The 4590-nt window shown below is 37.0% G+C and overlaps 1 non-coding gene across 1 annotated transcript; it reads left to right on the forward strand.

The window, feature by feature from the left end:
• The first annotated feature begins 584 nt into the window (after nt 1-584).
• LOC120576234 (small nucleolar RNA R71) lies at nt 585-691 on the forward strand. Its single transcript, XR_005642311.1, has one exon. It is a non-coding gene; the product is annotated as a small nucleolar RNA R71 (small nucleolar RNA).
• The last annotated feature ends 3899 nt before the right edge of the window (nt 692-4590 follow it).

Below are 4590 nucleotides of genomic sequence, written 5' to 3' on the forward strand. Positions count from 1 at the left end.
TTTGGTTTTTCAATTCTTGAAGATTTTTATTTTGATTTGCAATGCAATTTTCCAGTAAAATCTCCAAACTTGATTTCTGAGCCACTCTCTGGTTGTTTGTATAGCCAGGTGGTGCTGCTTGTCCATAGGAACCTTGAGGATTTTTGTAAAAATTTTGGTTAGGCCTCATTCCTTGGTTGTATTGAGCGTAATTCAGTTGCTCGATGTTGGCAGCACTACCTAACTGACAATCAACACCTATATGACCAGTTATACCACAGATTTCACAAGGAAGGGATGCAGAAGAAGGTGGGACAACATTAACATTAAGTTTTTCAATTTTTTGGGTTAATGCCTCAACCTTAGCAGCAAGGTGGTTATATTCAGAGACTTCGTATATACCTGCCTCTTTCTTAGAGGGAGTAGGAGTGGTGACGGCTCTCTCGTTGGTCCATTGGTAGTGATTCTGAGCCATGTCTTCAATCAAAGCATAAGCCTCCGTGTAGTTTTTGTTCATTAGAGCTCCACCTGCAGCTGCATCAACAGACATCTTAGTGGTATATGACAAGCCATTATAAAACGTGTGGACTATAAGCCACTTCTCTAGGCCATGGTGGGGACAAAGTCTAAGCATTTCCTTGAAACGCTCCCACGCCTCATAGAGAGACTCCCCATCTTTTTGGTTGAAACGCGTGATTTGGTCTCTAAGCTTAGCGGTTTTAGATGGGGGGAAAAATCGGGCGAGGAATGCTCGCCTCATATCGTCCCATGAAGTAATGGAACCGACTTCTAGGGAATGGAACCAAGCGCTAGCTCTATCCCTTAAGGAAAAGGGAAAGAGATGAAGTCTTACGGCTTCTTGGTTCTCTTTTATGGTGCCACTGAGTCTAAGGAAGGAAGAAATATGGAGATTTGGATCCTCAGTGGGTGATCCAGAAAACTGGTTTTGCTGCACTAAATTGAGTAGTGCAGGCTTGATTTCGAAGTTATTACCCGCAACCGTTGGGTACACGATAATAGCTTGTGGCTCTTCCGTTGAAGGAGTAGCATACTCTTTGAGAGTACGTTCAGCCATAGCGGTGTTATTTTGTGCCTCTCTCTTTTTCTTATGAAAAAATCTTTCGATCTCAGGAATGAATTCTCTGAGACTTTTACTTCTTCGCATAAGAAACCGAGAACCCAAGAAGTTAGTGGTAAAACAAAAGAAAGAAGTAGAAGAAAAGAGGAAGAGAAAAGAGTTCTAATCAAAAGGAAAGAGTTAATCAAATTAGTTTACTCCCCGGCAGCGGCGCCAAAAACTTGATGAGATAAAACCGCAAGTGCACGGTCTTACCGAAGTAGTATAAAAGAGTATCGTTCCGACAGGGAGTAGTTCAATTTAATTAACCTTTAGAGATGATTAGAGGAGAGAAGAGAATTGTAAGTTGGGGGTTTTTAAACGGTTAAAAAGCAATATAATAAAAGAGCCTTGGGATCGTTGGTTTCATCTAAATAACAAGTCCTTCTCAAACCAAAACCATAAGCTTATAATGTTATGTTAGACCTAATTTCTCAAGACAGTTTCTCTTAAGTTCCTCTAGCAACCAAGCCTATTTCGCTGACTTGATTACTATTGGATTTTGGTTCCTCTAACAACCAAGCCTATTTCGCTGACTTGATTGTTATTAGTTCCCTTGAAGATCGAAACTATATGTCTCAAAGATTGCAAAGCCTATTTCGCTGACTTTGCAATCCTTGTTTGGATTCACTTGTTCGAATATCAAAGCTCCACTTTCGTTTTATGAATTGATATTTGGAATAATGGACGAACAATTATCAAACCCTCCACTTTCGTTTCCACAGTTTGATAATGGTTAATCCATGTTAAGACGGTGAATTCAGATAAGAAATTAGGGTTACATAAGATTAAGGCTTAGGGCTTGGTTTGATTAGGATTATGTCATTTAGACTTATCCAACAATCCCAAGACAAGAAGAAGTCTACTCACTCATGTTCATCGTAGACATGGGGGAGAAGAGAGAAAGCATAAAAGTAAAAGACAAGAAAGTAAAGGAAAATAAAAGAACTTTATTTAGAAAAGCAGTTGTCACTTATTGTATTCCAAGTAAAGATGAATATTTGTGATGGCTAGGTACTCTATTTATAGTACACAATTGACCTAAAATCTAAGCAAGTATATTCCAAGAATATTCCTCGGTAGATTGTGCACCAAAATAGAATAGCTTGGAGTCCAAGCAAAAGCAGCAAAAGGTCTCTGGAGGGTGGCACGGCCGTGCCAAGGCTAGCACGGGCCGTGCCAAGCTTCTGACTTGTGGGAGATATATTTTGTTTCCCAATCTTCGTATTTTCGTGTCCAATCTGCTCCAAATCCCTTTCTTTTGCTCCAAGACTCAATCCATCCAATATTCTTCCCTGAAATATAATAAATTGCAATTTAAAGTAAACTATCCTAAAAAGGAAATAATACTAATATAAAATTATATAAAATCTAAATAAAACTAAACTAAAAAGCATATTAAAATAGCATATAGATGACTCATCAGCAGCATCGTTCCTTCCAGCCATTTCTGATATTCTACAACAAGTAGCATCAACAACATAAGTAAGTAATACAAATATTACTAAGACTCGACAAGACTCTTCTAATTAACCGGACGGACCGACCTGCTCTGATACCAATTGTAACACCCCGTTTTCCCAATATAAAAATTTCTTAAACATTTATCAGAGTAAACAGCATAAACGGGATATCATGTACAAACTTAGTCCAAAATCAGTTAAATAACAATTTAACTTTCAACAATTTACTTAAACAATGCAGCGGAAATTATTTCATAATTCATAAATCTTTTTGGCACGTAGGCCCCATCAAAGTATATCAAAAGTTAATCAACATTATAAATCCTTCCCTAATCAATAGTAGGCACCTAAAGGTACTCAAAGGCATCTAAGGTTCAACTTAAAAGTCAAAAACTCAGAAAACGACAAGCTCTCTGGTCAAGCTCGCTATGGCGAGTAAGGTTGTTCGCCGTCGCGAGCAACACTAAGCAACTCGCGAGGTGAAGGGTTATGACTCGCGTGGCGAGCGATGAAGTTCATCCCTCGCCGTGGCGAGGATCATTGCTCGGGAGGCAAGCGATGAATTTCGCTACGGGCAGTAGTGCAGTTTTCACCTAAAATCATCCAATCTCTCGGCTCTAAGCCTAATTTCAATTCCAGAATTCATCCTAAACATATTCTAAGGTTATAGGACGGTTTCTACATCAATCTAACTCAGTTTTACCGTTTGATCATCAATTTTAGGGTTTTAACCTAATTCCAAAACTTCTCTAAATCAATACTAACTTTGTCAATTATTCATCAGAACTATATCAATTAACAATACTGAATTAATAGTCTCACCCTTACCTTGTATTGAAGAAATCGCAGCACTCTAAGGTGGTTCTCCCTTCTCTTGGCTTTTTCTCCCTTTTCTCCAAAAACGTACGTACAACAATGTTTTTCTAAAACTAGGTCTATCTCTTATATACTTCTCCCTAATATCTTATCTTATCTCACTTTCTCCCCCAAAACTATCTAAAATCTCAAAACAGCCCTCAACTAAATATTTTTCATATTTTTATTTTCTTATCAAATCTTATTTTATTTAACAATAAAACAAGTCTCATAATCTTATCTCATCACCAAAACACATCAAATCTTTCAAATCAACTTAAATCATATTAAATCAACAAAACTCACACATATATTATATAAATATAATATAATCGCCTAAACTCGATTAAATAAATAATTAAACGAAAGTGGGCGTTACAATTATCAAGTATTAACATCCACATCTAGAGTGACAACTTAAGATAGATTGTTACTCTATTTCTAGATTCAAAAGTATGTGTCCATATCATTTTGAATCTCAATAAAACAATAAAAGCAAGAATAACAACAATATTGAATAAATAGCTAGAACCATATATTAAATGATCAAAAGATTACATAATAGCTTGTTTGAATACCTCAAAACTACAAGAGTAGATGTAGCTACATATGTCTATGATAGCTTTGCAAAGGATGAAGAAAGGATGAAGATTCCATGACAAGATCCATGATGTCTCAACAAATATTGGCTTGAATCTACTCCTAACTACCTTGCTTTGTGTTTCTGTCTCTAGAAAAGCCCTAGTCTCTCTCTAAATAGCGAAACTCCCTGTGAGTTTTTCGCCAATAGCGACTTTTTCGCTAATGGCGAGTTTCTTGAAGTCCTTCTTATGACTTCGCCCCCAGCTTCGCTGATGGCGAAACTCCCTATGCCATTTTCGCTAATAGCGACTTTCTTGTGAACTTTGGCAATTCTTGCTCGTTGCTTGTATTTTCCTGCACAAAAAGGGTAAAGTAAGGCATGCAAAGCAAAAATGGCATTTAGGCACATAATTGAAGCTTTTCTATCAATAATTTGTAAAACAACTCATCAAACATGCCTAAACTAAACACATAAATTAGATCATTTTGAGCACTTATCACACATCTTCACATATTCACCAAAATATCACCAAGTATATATTTCTCCAATGTTTCACCAAGCACATAAGAAGGTATGACACCTGTCAAGTTATG

This window comes from Medicago truncatula, chromosome 6 (genome assembly GCF_003473485.1).
Source record: "Medicago truncatula cultivar Jemalong A17 chromosome 6, MtrunA17r5.0-ANR, whole genome shotgun sequence".
Lineage (NCBI taxonomy): Eukaryota > Viridiplantae > Streptophyta > Magnoliopsida > Fabales > Fabaceae > Medicago > Medicago truncatula.